The following is a 19,557-nucleotide window of genomic DNA, read 5'->3' as shown; positions in this document are numbered from 1 at the left end:
TGTTGTTATGGAAACCTTTCTGAGAGCTCCAGGACATCTGTAAGAAGTGCTCCAGTTCCTGCAGAACAGGTTGCCGGCACGACTGACCTTCTTGCAGAAGGGTATGCGTATAGCCCAACCCTTCTGCGCATTCCAAAAGTCGTTCTGCAATATATTCTAATGACATGGTTGCCAGCACTCAGGCCCCGCCGAGCATTGGCTGAGTGCACAGAAAATTGCCCCTCTCAGAAGCACACGCTTCTTCTAGGACGCCTCGAAAATTGGCATGTTCACGCCGTGTAATTGTCGGCGCATGTGAAAGGGAGAGAGATAGCGCGTATAAGTGAGATGGTATACGTGAGAAACGGCATAGGAGACGGCAGCTGCACAAAGAACCAAAGAAGCTCTGTCTTACGGTGGACCCAGCGGTCATCTGTGGAGACTTCCGTCCGGCAGGGTGCGCCTCCAAGCCCTGCTCGAACTCGACGTCGTTGCGCCGCCAGGATATTCAGCCACGCTCGTCAAAGCCGGTTCGCCCTCTCCGTACCCTCTCACCATCACTGCCGCCGTCGCGCGGGCCACGCGGTTGCTGCCATTGCTGCTGCGTCGCCGGTGGAGCCGGCCGAAGGCCCTGTCCCCGTTTGCCTCGCAAGGACGGCCAAGCCGTTTCGGATACAACGCTGTCGCCGGTGAGTTGAGACGCTCGCGGCGCGAGTCGCGAAAGTGTTCCGGCCCAAGAGCGTCACGATTTGCAGATACTATACGGAGCGTGTGCGTAGGCGCATGGCTGTCTGCAGCATCTATTCCAATGGTCTATTTTTTCGCTGACCTCAGTGGTTGCTGTACGCAGTGTCCACAACGGCGAGTGCGCTCTGCACAAATGCGAAAGAGTGCTCGGGGAAGGCACTATTGTGACAGTGCGGTTGATGTGCTTGTCTGCTTCGTTTCGCTGACGTCATGATGGTTGTTTTCGATGCCCTCGATGTTGTACTGCGGCTTCTCTGTGAAATTGTGCAGTGTCGCTACTTTTTGGCCGGGTATCAGGAGCCTAATTACTGTCAATACAGGCCTGCTGCATGTGGTATTCAAGACCAGGTGCGTAAAACTGACACGTTCTCCCTCCGCCGTTCGCAGGGTTTACGGGAACTTGCTGGTGAAACCGCGTTGTTATCGCTTCAGGCATTCGAATGTGTCGTTAGAACGTACAGGAAGCGTGTTGTGTGCCACTGAGGTGTTTTCGTAGTGCACTTTGCCGAGAGAAGTAGACGCTGCTGACGTTGAATTGATAGGTTAGCGTTGTGAGCTACTTTCTATAAGGTCGCGCATGGTCCCGAGGCACACGCGGGTATACAACTCGAAACTTCAGGGGGGGGGGGGGGGGGGAATTCTTTGTCGCATTAGGTCTGTGCTTTGTGGGGTGGACGTGAAATCCTTGTAATTGTACTTTTTAAATAGCGCGCGCGAGAGAAAGATAAACAGTTTATTCTCCTCTCATAGAACAAAATAATCATGTCAGATGAAATGTGCACGCGTGCGTGGTATGCCTAATAGTTATACGGGCTCATACATAAAGCAATATTGTTTAATTTTGGCTAAGTAAGATAGCATGGCTCTGCCATCTCAGCAAACTTAGACATTATTAAATATCAGATTGCTCGGGGAATTCATGGTGGAAATATATTGCAATTTGTTGCCGTCGCAACGCAAACAGAGTGAAATGTGGTAGCATGGTTTTAAATGCAGAGGTGCTAAAAGAAACAAGTGTGACTATAAGGCGGTAGAATATATTTCGCATGCGGTTAGGGGTATGCAAAAGCCTTGAAAGTGATATTCGCCTCCTGGATGTTAGGTCTACAATTCCCTTTGGTTATTTCGTGATTCGTGCTTGCCCATTTATGGTCATGTTGCTCATGACAATAATACTAACTTTCATTTTTAACGGCATTTCATAATATTCCTTAGTTTACAAATTATACTACTTGTCGCTAGGCATTTGGTTGTCAGGGCGATGAAGAAATGCAGGCAGAAGAAAGCCATAAGCTTGTACGAAGTGGTTTGACGTCAGAAAAAGTGCCATTCTCAGCCACAAATATAGGCTTTCAGCAGTCTTCGGTGCATTTGTATTTTATGGAAAGAAGTGCTTGCCTGCATCTTTTGCTTTCCCATTAGCTCACCTTCATACTTACGACAGTTGTAATTTTTACAGTAATTCGGTGCGTTGTTTTGGAGACACTTCGATCGCCGTCTGTTCAGATTGCCGGCACGGAGACTGATGTCACTTGATACTGAAATAGATATGCTAAGCTATGCACTGTTTGCTCTTTACTTGACTCACCGAGGTCAACGGGACTGAACTCTCCGGAAGAAGCCAGAATTGCAAACTCTGTTTTGTTTTCGCGTGAGACTCAGGCGGCATTAGACCTTGCAGTAAGAGGCTGTCAAGGTCAAGAGCTCCTGGGACGCATGCTCTGCTAAGAAAGGAAAAAAAAAAAAACTTGAATCGCGAAATAAAGCCTAATTTCTTTGTTTCGTGGGCTGCAGCTGCTCGTAGCATTACCAACCGGTACGGAATTTGTTGCGGCTTGCATGAAAACATCATGCACAATTCTGCTAACTGCCCCGCCACAGTGGTGCAGTGATTATGGCGCTAGACTACTGTGCCAAATGATCCGGGATCGAATCCCGGCAGCAGCGGATGCTTTTCGATGTAGGCAACAAGCAATGTCCATGGGTGCTGAACGACGTCAGTGCACGTTAAACAATTCCTCGCTGAGGAAATTTCTGGAGCTTTCACTACGGCGTCTGTAATAGCCGCAGTAGCTTTTGGATGCTGAACCCCATAAGCCAAACGAAACCACAATTCTATCAACTGCAGAAGAAGATGTTGCCTGCACTAGGGTCGCAGACAGACGGGTTCATTCTAGCCAACGCTGCGCGTCCTTTCCTTCACTTCTGGACGTTTTAGGGCGCGGTGCTTACGCGTCACTACAGGTGCTCCCCTTAGTTCATTGGTAGTGGCCTGCGAAATTATGTAGAATTCTACACACACTGCCAATAACGATAACATCTGGCTGTAGGGAATATTAGTCTTGAGATACGAACCAATCGGTGTCGACATCACACACTTCCACTTTCATGCTCCGTAGAGGTGCACTCTTCGGAAAAGGAGGACGGTGTCCCAATATCCGATTGCTGACTTCTCATACTTGCGACATTTTTTTCAGAAAAGGACTGTCGCATTAGCATAAGCAAATCGGTGACGCTAGAACGAGAAAGCGTGCTAAGAACTCTGCGGGGGCTTCAGGAAATAAAGTCGTCGTCTATGTGATGCGTGATTTCTTTTTAAGTTGATGTTAGTTAGCACGAGCATTTAATGCGTTCGAAACCGGGAGAAAATGGTTTGGGTTGCTTATTAGAGCTGTGATCGGCCCAAGAAGAAAAATAATACCGTTGTTGCAGAACAGCAGCTTGCGAAATAAAACTGAAACCTAAGAAATAGCTGAGGAGCACACCGGGCGCTGAGAGCCACTTTTCAAGCAGGTATGCCTATCTATCTCCGAAGGGCAAAGTATAATTATTGGCTATGAAAATACACGTCGTTTCGCCAGGCCGTTGTGCAAATACTGATGAAGCATGAAACAAGGCAAATAAGGCAGCAGTGCTATATATATGTGAAAATGAATTCTGTTAGTTCTGCAGAGAGAACGAAATGGTCGCTGAAAGCAATAAAAGATGGCCTGCCAAGACGACTGTCTTCGTCTACTTGAGGCTAGGGAGATTTATGAAATGAAAAAGAAAGCAAAAACACGTTCGTAGATAAGGACAATATAATACTGCATAATGTTCTGTTAGGTCTGTGTTCGGCAGCAAAAAATCTGACATGGCTCCTGAATGAACTCAACCGTACAGTTTGGTCAAAGTCATTGCGTCTTCGTTCACACGGATAGCAATCATATACTAAACAATTTTTTTTCCGGTACGAGGCCTTTTTTGGGAAAGGCCGTGTATTTATAGCGAACTCGTCAGCGAAGTCAGTATTTGGAAACGTTCCTTCTAGAATGGTGTCAGAGAAATCTTCTTGAGGGAAAAACGTTCGTAATTTGAGAGCACCTATATATGCTCGACCAAACAGCCGTGTTGCAGTCCTCTACTTGCCCATTACATTTAGACGTAAAAATTAAGTCAAACTCAAACTTTCTCTATAAATGCCATTAAAGTCCCAATCGATCGGTAGATCAATCAGTCAAACACGTAAACTATTTGCGCCTCTATCAGGGTTCTGATCAGTTCAGTCAATTATGCTCTAACGCTCCATGCAGCAATCCCAGTTGTTATAATATATTTGGTACCCTTTCGTGCCCCCCTTCATAAAAAGTATGGCTCCATAACTCCTCCTGCCCTCCTTGTGGTGATGTTGTGCACGTACAGGGTGATGCATTTCTAGGTATAACACGGTCATTTCTTTCAAAGCAGCATTGCGTCGGATGCAGGCGTTTATCGAAGCAAAGCGATATATGCACAGTGGGACGCGGAGGTGGTACTTCGTATGGCCTGCCGCCTAGCTTTATGGAATGGCCGGATCGGACGCAATGATGCTTTGAAAGCAGTTGGCATGTTATAGCTAGTAGTGAATCACCCTGCACATATGCTGCTCTTCGAAAGATAACGGCGAACGCAGCAGCAAGCTTACATTGTTTACCTCCTGCAGGCAGCTGTCAAGCACAATCTGATAAGTTAATGTCGTATCACTTAATGCCATGCTATGTGCCTAGAGTGCAAACCATGCCAAACCATGTCCCCACTGCAAATATTTTTTTTTCCTGAAAACTAATGGTCGATGAGACATCAGTAACTTCTGAATGTCACTGAACGTGCTGAAAACCATAGCGTTTTACGAATTGCTTGCTGTTTATTTTTGGCGCCAAATGCATCAGTTTAGAAAAGGAACATATAGTATGCGTGATGAAGTCGTACTTCTTGGTTTAGTGGACAGTTTGATAATTGCCTAAGGGGTCCAGTTGCCTGTTTGAATTAACCATAGAGCGACACTACCTTTTTTAGCAGTGACTGTTTTTACCTGCTGTAGATTGAGAACATGAATGAGAGCTTATGCGTTCAAATAACTTTAACGCAGCTGCAATAATTGCTTGCTACAAGAGCTCTTGCGTTTGTGAAAATCACTTTATCGGGTTACAACTTTCTTATGCATCGGTCATAAGCCTGGAGATAAAATGAGACCAGGTGTTATCTTCGAGCTGCATGGCTGCAACAATGGGCGGGATCCTAAAGCGGCCTGCCAACATTCAGCAGGTCATGTGACCAGCAAGAGAGGAGATGATGAATGAGAGCTCTGATCGATTGGCTTGCAGGAATGGCAGTGAGGCTGGTGCGAGGATCGTCGAGGAATTCGCCAAGGTTTCGCCAACGCATGAGGCTTCCACGAGCATTCACTTAGTGCATGCTAGGACTCTCTGAAGTGCCGGTAGGGGCATGCCAGTAAACGACGCATAGCAGGGGCCCGTTAGTTTCGCTCGCGTATACTGGAAATTTTTCACAGATATTTGTTCAGTGCTTCGAAGCAGGCGAATAAAAGCACGGTTGCTGCCGTTAGGGGTTAAAAAATTCGATATCCGCGCTGCCCAGTCCCGAAGTGCATATATTTTAGTTCTTCGCAAGGTGCAAAAAAAAAAAAAGAAAATATAAATAAAATCACAATAGCAAATTTGGGAAAAACAATGACGCTAATATAAAATTTTAGGAAAACCATAAATGAGCATTTGTAGTTAGAAGAACTTCTACATAAAAGATTACGGTGAATTATTTAGTGCAACAATATACACAAAAAAAGTGTCACTAAATATGATCGATGTGAAGTGTGCGAAGGACACAGCAAAAAGCAGTGCACGTAGAGGTACACTAGTGAGCAGAATCGAAGCCTTAATCGAAGCGATTAAAGAATTGAAGTAGTAATAAGATACCAATAAAATGCTCGACATGTGCAGTAAAATTGTTTTCAGCAAAAGGGCAGTTGCCCGTGAGCGGATTGCACACAGAGCAGGTTTTTATTTTTTTTAAAGTATAGCAGTCGAGTTCTTTGTCAAGTGCGAAATCTCTCGCAGCACGTGAGCATGCAAATTACGGCTTTGGAGCGCCTGCAATTTTTCGAAGCAGAATGAGAAATCGTAGCGAGTAGACTGGTGTCCCTTGAGGCGCGAAGCAGGCAGCGTTGCGTCACGTAGGCCGCTCTTCCGCGTAGGTTTGCTCAAAAGTAAATAGAAAATTTACTTTCTCTTCCCTTTTGTGCGATGGCAGAGAGACAGTCCAATGCGAGTGACTCAAAAGACGAATAAAGATGAGACCTTGACAGCGAAATGAAAGCTTCCTATTGCGAATATCTTATCTTACGCTTCTTTAGTGCTTATTATGCAACTACCTTCCTATAGTGCTGCATTACCATCTCCAACACTATTTGTCCTGCGGGGTACTTGCACTTTACTTCAAGCCGGGACTGCCTTTCCGAGTTACGCGTGGGGCACCCGAAACCAGTTATACTTGTCCTATTTGCATCACGATGCTGGCTAAGCTACACCTAGACAGCGTGCGTACCAAGCGTTGCGTGTCAAGATGAGGGCGTCACTCATGTTGATGTTCGAGCTAAATGTCTCACAAGAATACCCACAGAAAGGACACTGTCATTCAGTAGTTTGCTCTAGGGGAATCTTTATAGGGGCATCTGTGGGGACAAAAATAACTTTCTGAATCGCCGTGATCTGAAACAACACCCATATAAATCGATGAAATTGCCCGAACTTTAGTTTTTGAATAAAGGGAGGAGCAAAAACGAATGCGTAACTTATGCAATAGTTAGAAAAGCTTGGAGTAACCTTGAAACAGTGGGAACGGTGCCAGCTCTATCGTGTGGTGGTGTTGTGTCCTTCTTGGCCGTGATGCTTAGCGACGCGTAGAACGACGGCATCGAAGCACCGAAACACATGCGAGTCACAATCACGCCACAAGAATAGGGAGTTTGAAAGCAGGTGAACGTGATCCTCGTAGAACAAACAGTGGTGTATTATGTCCGCGATAAAGGGGAATATGCCTGATCAGATGATGCCGTTGGAAAAGCCACTGATTGACCGAGTAAGAAGTAGATGGAATAAATTAAATGTTCATAGAACTCTAATAATAGAGTATACAACGCAAACAGGTAGCCTGTAATTTGCAGTTCCGAATGGTTAATTGGCCTTGATGTAGATTCCTGCGATTGAGATGGTACCGAGTAAGAACGAATGGAGATGTGGCTTGGCAGGACGCGGAGTCACGCAGAAAGAGCAGTAAATTTTCTGTACTACCGTGGCTGTCCCAGATGATTGGAGGTCGATGGTAAGGGCTTTGCTCGGCGATCAATGATCTGGGATTAAGGCGAGGACAATGCTCCTGAGTCTACGTTTCGCTCTCCCGTATATGCAAGGTAAAGTTTTTGCACTTCTCTGCACCACACGAACTGAACTGTGATCGTTAGGGAATTGCGGTTCTAATTAAATGACCGCTTCCTCTGAATACATGCATCCTTACGTAACTGGATGCACAACGGGAAAGCTATACATTAATTATAGTTCATAAATTCCTTTCGGCAGCTATTTGTGGATATTTTGGAGTAGATTCCATTTCGTACAGTGACATTAAGAACAAGTGGTTTTTCGCACCACGGAAGTTGCACTGTTGCAATTAAATGTGAACATATTTTATATTGCACCTGATGTAATAGGCGAACTTTAAAGCTGGATGCTTGGTAAAATAATGCGCTGACAGCACTGGAAACATTTCCGCTAAGCTCCAAGACTCGCTTCCGCTCTGAATAAGGTTAATCAGAATTATAGTGCGCTGGTCGAGCACACGGAAGGTACATGGATGAGGTCGCTTATCGCCAACATCGGGCCACGTCTCCTCGTCGCGTAGCTTTCACGCCTTTCCCAGCGTTCTCCTTTCGCTTTCGTGGGATCGTGCAGAAGCATTTTCCATATATCTGTTCCGGTTGCGCGGCATAGCGGGTACCTTTTAGGGGTGACGCAGCCACAGGCTTGAATTATGTCGTGTACGGGGCAGGCCACGTTTGACTGGTATGTTCGTACTCACCACGGCCGCTTTTGGCTTGAGAAAGAGGGGGAGGGAGACAACGATTGGCGGGGGAGGGTGCGTAAATCAGAAGGACACGTTCGGTCGGGAGCGCTTTCTCTTGGGCGTCCACCGTGAGGAAAGAGGTCAGTGCGGTCAGACAAAAGCTCGGCCGGAAGCCGGCGACCAGGAAGCGGGACATCGATTCCGGGAGACCGGAACGCAACGCGCCCTCTCCCCTTCGAAATGCCTGCCCTCTCCTTCGCGGTGCTTCGCATTCCGCCCCGACTGCGCGGACCCTCAGGCATAAATACGCTCCCTAACCAACATCGACGCTATTGATTGTAGATACGCGCTACAGCAATACTAACGGTTTCCCTAGGAAAATCTCTGTGCTCTCGATTCCGATCCCCAAAACAAAAACTATTTCTACTTCTCCGTCAGGTTTGAAAGAATCCAATTTTTGTAGATAATTTGTCGTAAAGAAATCTTACAGAGAAACAGCTTTCCTCTCTATAGTTAAGGCAAGATCGTATGTTTCATGTTAAGGTTTCGTATCCATTGTATTTGCACTTACTCTATAATGATTCTTGCGCTATGAACTTCGGCATGCGGATAGGCAGTATTTTCTGTTGTTACAACCACCCATTCGTAATTCATCTTACGTCACGTGGTTACTTTCTTTGACACTACTAACAGTGATAGTTGGTGGTAAGTGCACCGCTATCAACTTAATGGGAAGCGTGATACGCTTGTCTGATTGCCGTATGCACACGTTTGATAAGAAGGCTTCTTTTCAACAGATATTAATTTTGCCCCCGTGCCGGTCACATCATTGAATTGAAACACATTTCTCTCAGCATCAACAGCAAACCCCGCGCGCTCGCGCGCGCACATGCGAGAGATAGAGAGAGATAGAGCATTCTTTATTCGCAGTTTTTTTTCAGCCGCTCTGTTGGTAGCAGGCTTGCCGCGCGAGGGTCAGCTGGCCTTGCAGCATATCCGAGGCGCACTGAGCACAACTAAACGGCAATAATGTGCAGATAGCATGGCTGAAGTGCATTGAAACATGCGGCGAGAAAGGTTTGAGTAGTGTTTCTAGGCAGTCGGGACATGAAGGTGTGACCCAATGACGGTGCAGATATAACATCTATTATATATCGCTACACCTTTGGCACCGCGGGGCTGTTTCCTCGGGCAAATAAAGAGAATAGAGAAAAAGTCAGAGAGCGGAGAGATTATCGTATTGCGTCACTCCTTCCGACACGCGCACACCGCGTGCTGAGAGAGTGCAAGCGCGTCCAGTAAAAGATAAAAAAAGAAAGAAAAGAAATTATAAACCCGGAATTGGATTGCCTATATTTGCCGCGAAGAGTGGTCGTCTTTTATCCAACATGGGCGTGCTTCCAATTCTTCTCTTTCTCTTTAGGTAAACTGTATCGTGCTCAAGGTCACTTTCTGCGGTTACACCGGCATTATCGACTGTAGCGGGCCACAAGCTGGTAGTGCTAATTTGGTATTGCGCAAAAAAGTAAACAAAAAGGGAAACAAATAAAGAAGCTGGGCTTTTGCGAACACTGGTCCACGTGGGGCAATATAAAAAACTAAAAGACTGAAGTTGAAAAGGGCCGAATTGTTTTTCGACCGGTATGTTTCGCCAAGTATTTGTGAACTTTAGCTAAGGCTGGCCTTATTCGACTGACAGCGTCTGTAGCCGTTGTAGTCCGGCCATGCTGTATTATACTTAGAAAGTAATCTGAAGGCTTTCTCCTCTAATCTCTTTGCTCATCATTCGCGAGGGTTAGAGTAGCGATGTCTAGCTACCCCAGATAATGTTGTGCCGGGATCTAAAGCAGCGTGCAAGTCGAACCCTATGTGTGTCGTTTGCCGATTAAAATAGAGATGCGCTGTAAATATGTGAGCCCGTGTGGCATCAGTCAAAACAGGCCTGTTTGTTTTGGTTGCTGTTGATGTTCAGCCGGTAGCATTCCGACTGGCACCAAAATTCATGCGAAGTTTTACAACGCGTTTGGTGCCGCACTATTGATGAAACGTCTACGACGTCGACAATAGGCTCATTTCTCACGGCAAAATTTAAATGGTATTATTCGCTGCAATGCTTGTATTTGTAAAGTATCCGCGTTTACTGATGAATGTAAGCCTCCACGCCTTCTTTGCGGTATAGAATAGCGTAGGTGTGCTGGACTGTCTGTGTTGTTTGCGCCTTGCCATAGATTGTTGGCTTTGAAGCCTTTGTGCAGTACAGCTGACAAAACAGCTGCTCCCCCTTATTGTCCGCTCTTCACTGCGGGGAACTCGTATGGGGAGCACGTGTGATGAGGTTTCGTTTTTTTTTTTTTTTTTTTTTTTTCTGAGCGATAGTTGTATAAGAATTTTTTTACCAGGCACGAAGTTGTCGTCGCCGTTTATTTATCACTTATTACTGAACGCTTTAAACGTTGGTCGGCGAGGTTGCCCAGTTCTGGCGGTGAGTGGGGATGAGGTTGCGGTGCAGCAGTTGTTGTCTCGTGTTTACCCATTAGAAGCCGCAGAGTCAGAGTTGTTTCTCGCATGCTACCGGCCGTCACGAAGTCAAGTGAAGACGTAGGCAGTTAATTTTTCTGCGGTCTGCTGTTTAAAGTCGTCTAATAAACATATTACTGACATAACCTGGGTGTCGAGAGGTATGAATAAGTGAAAGCTAATCTTCTGTTCGACCGCGTGCTACACTTCGTGGATTCCGTTCCTAAACTCTTTCTTCACTGAAACGCTGCACGTGGACTCATGGCAAATCCATTGCTATGCACTATTGAACCTTCCGTTACAGCATAGTAAACAAGTCCTCAGACGATCTTTCCAACCGGCTTAAAACCAATCCTGCGGTTGTGCGATATCATATCAAACTCACGACCGACTACGCTGCAAGGTTTTTACTCTTGCTTTCACTGTCGTATGTAGTCACTGGTCTAGCGACCCCCTTCTCTACTTTAGTCAGGCACAATCGAAGCAGTCCCTATTCCTCTACCTCCGCGACGCCGAGTGCACTTCGACACGTGGGCCAATATATGTCCACCGCGCGCCGCCAAGGCGAGATGACATGGCGCTTGTGTACCGCTAGCTGGTAACTCAGAAAGTGAGTCTGGTACGGCTAGCGACAAACATCACGATGCATGGTATAGGAATCATACTGACAGAGTATCTCACTCATTCGTTACTGCGTTCGCAAAACTAAATTGAGTTAAAGGAGTTTAATCCGAGAAAGTCAACGCTAAAGCGGTAACCTTTAAACTGTACACACAACTACAGCACCGGGTTACCCAACGCGCCCAGCTTTCACAAGAAAGCACAAACTCGCATTTTATCCTCACGCGTCTTGACCACTATCGTGGCAGCTACAGCTGTCTAGCATGTACCTCGATCGCCGGGGGCGGTTATCTTATCGCTGAAAGCGGCCGGCACACGTTTTTCAAGCACTGCCTGGTGTCGCCCATGCCCCACATTTTCGATCACCGCCGACTTCCGATGCGGGCGATCTGCGATCAGTGCGCATGGAGCTCTAACGTGCGTGAAAGGCACCCGGAAGTAGTGGTTTGCGCTTGAAGCAACTGCAATCCGAATTGTGGCACATAGTCTCGAAACTATTACGCCGCTTCTATCGAAGCTTTGACCCGCCCAGTAATTAGCTGACGTCTAGGACTCCCGCTATGTCCTGAAACATCATAGAAGCTGTATTCGGGAGCCTCCCTTTTTCTTTTTGGTGAATACAAAAAAGACACCCAAACGTGGAATTGAAGCAAATTGCTGACGAAAACAGTGAAAGTGAGAAACAAGTGTGAAATTTTATTTATGAGTGCTTTCACAAAGCTGAAATGAAGCGCAGTGAATGCTGTTCAATTAATTCCAACAATGACGTAATCCAATTACGTCTACGTGAACTGAAAAAACGAAAGACACAATTTTACTTAATATTTTTGCTGTGAGGTATGAGATGGGACAGAGGAGCGTTTTAATACCCTGTTCTTTTCTGAAACGTCATAACGCGGAAGGTTGATGTTCAGCATAGTGCGCTCTTTGAAATAATGTATTCCAGATATATTATAGTACAATTGGCACACCACGAAAAGACACACCTCTGGCAGACAAAGGAAGCATAAAAACGTCGTTAGTATGCATGGTTTGCGCCGAGTATTACAATTTGTCTTGGGTTCTTGTTTTCTATTATTCACGTGATAACTTTAAATTAAGCCTTCGTTCTGTAGAAAACCTTGTGTAGTTGGCGTTGCGAGCGGTTAATCACAGGCAAGTCTCTGCAGCTGGTAGTTGGCAGGTAGCAAGGCTGTGTATTGATAAGACGGCGGGTTGTGTGACGCTCAAGACCATATGACATGTGCAAAATGGCAGGAACTATAAACTATGACTTCTCTTTTGAAATAGATGAGTTGTATGAGATTGGAACCCACCGAGTCGCTTGGATGTCATGTCCGGCGTAGTGCTGGGGAAATAAAGTATACGTTGTCACTGTTTAAACCACCATTGCGTCCGACCTGGCTATGTAATAAAGCCAAGTGGCATACCATATGAAGCAGCCCCTGTAGGTCTCTTTATGCATGTATCGTTTTGCTTCGATATGCGCCTACGTCGGACGCAATGTTGCTTCGAAAGAAGTGACCATGTTATAGCTAGAAGTGGATGACTCTGTGCATAACGCTTCGTTAAGTGGGGCTTTGTGTCTTTGTTGGGTAATATTTCAAGGAATGTGGAAGCGAACGCATCTACGCAAACGAGGATTCACAAGAGAAGCCGCGCATGGGAACCAATAAGACTTTCGAATCGTACCCTTAAAACCAGAGGTTAAGTGTCAAACCCCCTTTTTTTTTCTCTCCTTCGTGTGCACTTTGTTCAAGAACTGGCAACTGTAAGCAATCGGTATTATAGGAAGAAATAGCAACAATCTACTGTGCGTCCCTTCTTACAACACTTCATCGTTCTTCGACACGCAGCGTTACTAGGTGCATAAGGGGCAAATGCTGCAAGGAGAACGCTTTTTCCTCGCAGTCCGGCACCACCCGCACACCGCAGGCTTGCGAACGCCTGGCACGCCGTAACGATGTACGTCCATTTGTGCTTGACGTCAGTGCTATTCCATTCCTAAAGCGGAAAAACAATTGGTCACGGTAACCGAATGCTGCATCTTGTTTCGGCAGTGACATCAACCCTACCAGCAATTCTGGCTGCTTACCAAAGGGACCTCATAAGCACGTTTTTATCTGTGCTATAAAAAAAAAAAAAACAACTTGGCGGGCTGCGACTGCATTTTCGTATAAGTGCTGTATGCCGGGCATTATGCAGAAGACAAAACGAAGCCAACAAGCATTCAACAGGAACTTTACTTTGCTAGCTAACATTTCGACCAGAGGACCTGTTTTCGTCTGGGTGCAGCAGGAGACGAGCTTAACTAAGGATTATAGAGCTGTATTGAACAGGAACTACCTCAGAAAACATATATCAGGGCGGGAGTTCAAGACATTGCATGTTCAGCGGCTTTTTGTTCGCAGATGTACTCAGTTCGGAGGAAACGTTTACTGCATATGATCTGCGTAGGAACGTATTTGTTCCCGTTTCGTTACACAAGGTAATCGCCAGGAATGTGCCGACAAGTGTAAAGAGACGCGCATGATTCTTCCGTAACTTTCAGCGTCAAATAAGGGGACCGTATTGCGTTGCTACGATGAACTGGTTCCCCAGTGCAGGAATGAAACGAAGGTTTGTTTTGAACATTATTTTCTCGTCGCTCATTGCCCCTATCGGCGCAGATATCCTGTCTAAAACCACAACAACAAAGATGCGTAAAAGGAGGGCAGAGGGTATTCATGTTTGGCGTTTCCGTCTCTCTTTCTGCTGCTGTACGCTGTGCTTCTGAAATTAAATCCAACAAAGCTGCGCTTTAGCATTTTGTAAAAAAAGCTAATATTTGTCAGTTTAAGTTTCAAATCACTAACTGACTTTTGGTACCGGTTTTCATAATCTTTCATCTGAAGGAGCGCAGAAGAGTCTTGTTACCGTGCTTTAACTTCCCTTGGTTTATGTACCCGCGGCCATGCTTGGAGTACGATTAAGCTGGCGGTGAACGTGTGACATGATTTAAGAAATACGAGATGTGAATATGAACAGCAGCCACCTTAACAAGGGACGTTACTATTGCGTTTTTGTCCAGAAAATTCAATAATATGAATTCTATAATTTCTATAATTTTATATTTCTAAACTTCTTTTAAATTCAACTCAGCAAGGTAATAACTGCGTTCCTGGTGTGCAGGAGCGATAAAGAGAAACGAGTGTCTTCAGTGTCTTCTTTTCCAAATAATTGTTTGTAGTTTTTGAATTAATTAGTAACAAAAACAGACTAGAGTAATCCATGCAACAGCCATGAATGACTAAAACGCGTTTTCTTTGTTATCCAGGTAGAAATATGGCAGCATTCAATTCGAACAATGTAAGCGAGAGGGCGCTGGGCTGTCCTCTACAGCCCAGTACAGCGTCGAAGTTCATAAAACGCACAATGAAGAGCCACCATACATAATTACTACTTTGTTCTATAGCTACATACGAAGCGCTTCTGTGAAGGCCATGCATGCGAGGAATGACACTTATTCTGTGTTTCTATCGCGTGATTCCACGTTGATCATTTTGCGGCACTCTAAAAGGGGCACTTTCAATCATAAACCTGGCGTTCACAATGCGCGAAACCGCAAAAGCGGACATGCCACTGATCGGCATGACTCGCAAAGAAAGAAAGAGAAACCCTCCAAAACATTCATGGACTATATAATTCGCCGTTTTAACGCATTGGTCACGTTTTACGTGACTGCATTTTTATGATCACTCAGGCATGCACAGGCTGATATAGACCTAGCTTAGGAGGAACGTATCGCACCACCATCCGAGAAACGTAAGGTTGCCAGACGGGCCATGACCTCTCCGACTTGTTTACATCTGTGAGTTTGCAGAGACAGAAATAAAGAAAAAAAAAAACGCCAGATATAAGGAATGCGTACATCCAGTGGCACTAGATGCCAACACGCGTTCGGTGGCCTCAGCTCGTGCCGCAGGGCGTGATTTAGTGCTGCGCTTTTCCGCCTAGCTACGTTCCCTCTCATTGCAAAAAATACGTGCAGCATTGAGACAGCGTCAGGAGGATTACCAGAGGAGTACCAGAAGGCGAGTTGTCAATGCTGACCGCAAGTAAGAGCGGTTTGAAATTGGCGGTGAAGACTTCCGCTGATGACTCCCTTCCATTGTCCCTAGCAGCTTAATGCCATTTTTCCACCAGTGAATATTCGACTAATTCAACTTAGGGGCAGTGATCTTAATTGCAAATGCCGGCAGCTTACTCTACGCTTAACTTCAGAAGCACTGCACAGAACTTCGGAGGCTAAACTCATAGCTGAGGCGCGATTATCACCCTGGCTGCACAGATTCGATGCGCGTCATGCATTGGGGGCGAGTTATCCGTGAGCCCTGATACATCGCTACGTGTAGCCCCTTTTCAAGTTTCAGCGGCTTCCGTGCGAATAATGCCGCCTGCAGCGGCGTAGTCAGCTAGAAATTTGAGAAGCAGGCTTATTTGTGAGCATTCCTTGAAACTTGCTCCTCCTTTTCCCTTTCTCTCCGCCCTTCATGCCCCAGTTAATGCTTTATAATATTTCTGCTTACATTCTGTTGTTATTAGGCACACATGCGGAAGAATTAACAGCTGACTAAAAGCAGAAATTTGGCAGCACAATTTAAATATGCCCTCAAACTATAGTTATCTGGTAACAGCGCTTGGGGAGTTCACTTTCTTGTGCATTCGAGCAGTCACACGGGCAGTTACCCTGGGTGAAGATAAAATGCTGGATACTCAAGAAAACTTGGCGGCTGCGAGGAGCCGCCAAGTTTGTTTCTTCCTTCGTTTGCTTCCTTACAATGACTGCCAACACGTAGTGGCAGCGTCCCAGCGCGCACTCCCCCCTATTGTCATTCGCGTGCTTAATTTCTTCGATTACGAAAGTGGGACAACGCCGTGCGAGTAGAGGCCGGCTTTCGGCCGCTTATTTTATGGGCCGCGCCGGCCGAGCGCATCGCGTTCGCGCCCACCGGTTGTTGCGGCAAACTGCCTCCGCGGCTCCCTCCCCGGGCGCGCTTTCACGCGCGAGCAAGCGGCCGCGCTGCACACGAGATTGCGCACTACGATAAAAGTGCACTCCGTCTACGCCTAGAAAAGGTTGCTTTCGGAAGATCCGCATGGGTATGGGAATGAGCGTCCGGCTTGTACCCATGTGCGTCAGTGCAATGAACCTCTGTTACTCGCCGGAAAAACCTCTAACTGAGGCAATCGCGTAGCTGGCCTTGGAGGCAACTATTTTGAGTTTAAGGTTGCGTTCTTCTCTCGGAAGTTGAAGTGCATCGCTAGTTAAGCCGATGCGTTCTGTAGGCGAATTCATCTCTCCTTCTTTTGAAAGAAAGTACTGACGTAAGCCATGCTGAAATGACACTTTTCGTCGAGTTATGTATTTTTTCTCGCGTGATTAACTACTTATTTGAGCGAACAGAAGGGGATTTCTAAAACTCGCTTCGGTGAAGCTACTGTGATATTGTCGGTTAATATGTCCATGCCCACTCGCCATGCTGCCCTGCTTTGTGGAATAGGGGCAGCACCGGAAGCTCGTCCATTCATCTTTATCATAGAACAAACTGCTGGATAATGAAAACTTCTCCCATCGACATACAGCTGCATATGACTTGTGCGTGATGTAGCCAATTTCTCGAGAATGGTCCTCGCTTTCAGGCTATAACTCTGGTGCTCTGACTCAAAAATATGAGTTTCTTTTTTTTTTTTTTTTTTTTTTTGTAATTCAGCGTTGATGCACCGTACACGCGAAAGCGCTGTCTCGTTGCAGTGAAGTAACCTGTCAACTGTTTCAGGTGTATTTTTTCGCAAAAGAATCTCCTGGCGCTATTCGCTAGCGACGAACGTGCATGAGCGCGTCAGCAACAATCGACCAATCTCTGTTTTAGGACTCCTTCAGGCGGTGTGTATCGCCAGTCAAGTGATAGGAGGGAAGGCGAAGAAAGCCATTAGGTTTACTCAGACCCTTTTACTCTCGACGGCATCAGTTAGTCATTGTCGCTAGTTACACGTTTAATAGCAAGAAGAACACGCTGAACGAAACGCTAGTACTTGCGAAATATGTCTGGCGATAGCGAAATAAATTGTTCCTTGCGCAACCTCCCAAGAGAACACACCGTGATCGGTGGCGCCGCTTGAAGTCCGAGTGACGGCATTCTACCCGGTGGCGTCATCAGGAGAACAACGCCGTAGCTGCGTAATTGGAGGCGTTTGTTCTAAGAAACCCTCGGCAGCTAAGGAAGAAGTTGCACGTCCTCTTCCGGTCCTACAACGCGTTGAACGTACGATTTGGTTAAGGAGACAAACGGGCTATTTAATTTCGCAATGCTGTTGTGGTAGTAGGGCTAGTGCATAACTTTTCTTCGCCGTATAGGCCTCATGTTTATACTGTGTCGCGAGGCCCATAGTGATTTAATGCATTAATATTAAGGCCATAAAGGCGTGAACTGTCCAGCGTCGGCGGCATCGGCGGGGATGTGGAGCATCCGCCTGCTAGCCGCGGTAGGCGGGTGGGGATGCGTAAGGCGATTTCTCCCTCTGCACCTGACAGAATGTCAGGCGGTAAGGGCGGAAACTTCTGACGTTGGCGTTTGTGTGAAGAATTTGTCTGGAAGGGGTTCTAAGGCCTGTAAAAAAGAAGCTATTGCGTCTATTAACCGAATAAGAATGCAGTCAGGAATACAGCAGAACCGTATTAGGAACAGAATAAGAGATTGGAATACATTGGCAAGTGAAAGACATAAGCTGTTGCGTTTCCTCCGCGTCAATCGATTAAATAATAATTAATAGTGCTTGAGGGCCACGCTTGAGAAGCCCAGAAATTTTCAACTATGCCGTAATTTTTTATGCAAGCATATAAAGGTATCGCTTGGTCGGAGGGTGGATTAAGCATCAGACTATAAAAATTTTACATAATAAAAGGCTGTCTCAGTATTATGAGAAAACCACGGCGGTGCTTGCTAACAGCAAATGCTGTTAGTGGAGACTTTTATTTTATAGGGCTCGGTGTTCGGTGCACTACTGGTTACTATGCCGTAGGAAAATCTGAAGATTTTCTGCATGTCGTTAGCGTTACAATTCAATCCTTGATATCAAAGCCAAATGTTCTCGGTTTAGTGCAACAGCTATGATGTTAATCTTGTAACTTTATCCACTCAGTCAACGACATCGAATATTATCAGTAGACATATACATAATGAAAACACATTCATCCAAAGAGACGGCGGGCTCTTGCTCGACAGATGAATGGTGGCTTAGCCAAGCGCATGGGTACAAAGTTCTATAATGCCATTTTCACAAGGGTTCAATGCAGAAGTGGCAAAAAACTCGCCATGAGTGGCTCTAGTTAGTTAAGAATTGATCGTGTTTCATTACTGAATGCTCTTCTTTTCACTCGTCTGCTCAGCCTTTGACACGGGGTATGGGTATTGGAAGTGCAGGTACGGGTCTAAACTCAAGCTAACCAATTTTAATCATGCTTTTCGTCAATTATTGTGGCCTAATCTCATTGCTCATATCGACCACGTGTTGGGCGATATAGGTTTGAACTCATCAACTAGGATACGACCTGGACCAGGGTCAATCATTAAATGCTTCTAATCTCTACCTTACCATGCTTCACTGCAGGTAAGCGCATGATGACGGTATTTCCAGGTACGTGTATGTCTAGAAGCCGTCACTTTGTGCTCGTTCTTTGTAAGCCCTACCCGTTTCTTAGCAAGATATTGTGAGGTTGAGTGTAGCTTGCGATTTGTAGTCAATAACAATGAACAAGCATTAAAAAAAGATGGATGACAAAAGGAACCATCTTTGGAAGGGTCTAAAATAAGGTCCATCAAAGCTCAGCCATACGGCTACAAAGAAAAGGCAGGCAGCTTTGTCAAAAACTTCATAGTTCGAAAATTCGTCCTGGCACGGGGTTCGAAATCGAAACCATCGCCTCTCCGGGCGGTGAGCTCGAGAAATGAAAAAAAAAAAAAATGAAATAATAATACTTCTGCATTTCGCTCATGTGAAACTGTTCTGTTTGAAGTTTTCGGGGATGATTTTTGGCGTCTTCTTGAGTGAGAAAGAATAGAAAACAAACAAAAACGGCCGCAGAAACCTTGTATGCATCATACGTCGCTTTGCTCTTCTTCATAGTGAGGCGTTGATAAAGTTATAATGCATAAGGCACTCGCAATACCGTTTGATCTCCTAGTGTCAGGGTTTTTCCCTGAAAAAAAGAAAAAAAAAGAAGATAGGAGCCCATTTTGTTTTTCCTTCCGTCATCCCGTACTTTGCCGGCTGTTTGAA

At 45.8% G+C, this 19,557-nt stretch overlaps 1 protein-coding gene across 3 annotated transcripts in view; it reads left to right on the top strand.

Annotated features, from left to right (window-relative positions):
• The first annotated feature begins 484 nt into the window (after positions 1-484).
• Positions 485-19,557, top strand: part of LOC146185282 (zinc transporter ZIP10-like) — a 75,757-nt gene continuing 56,684 nt past the window's right edge. For 2 of the 3 annotated variants that reach the window (XM_084606224.1, XM_084606225.1), the window contains exon 1: positions 485-668. The gene's annotated coding sequence lies outside the window, so the exon portion shown is untranslated. Of the gene's footprint in view, positions 669-918; positions 1,075-19,557 lie in introns of those variants that run through there. The other variant, XM_084606226.1, reaches the window with a different exon arrangement.

This window comes from Amblyomma maculatum, chromosome 6, assembly GCF_055883805.1.
Source record: "Amblyomma maculatum isolate TAMU_Amacu chromosome 6, ASM5588380v1, whole genome shotgun sequence".
Lineage (NCBI taxonomy): Eukaryota > Metazoa > Arthropoda > Arachnida > Ixodida > Ixodidae > Amblyomma > Amblyomma maculatum.
Note: the sequence above shows the minus strand (reverse complement) of the source record. Positions and strands in the feature narration are given on the sequence as shown.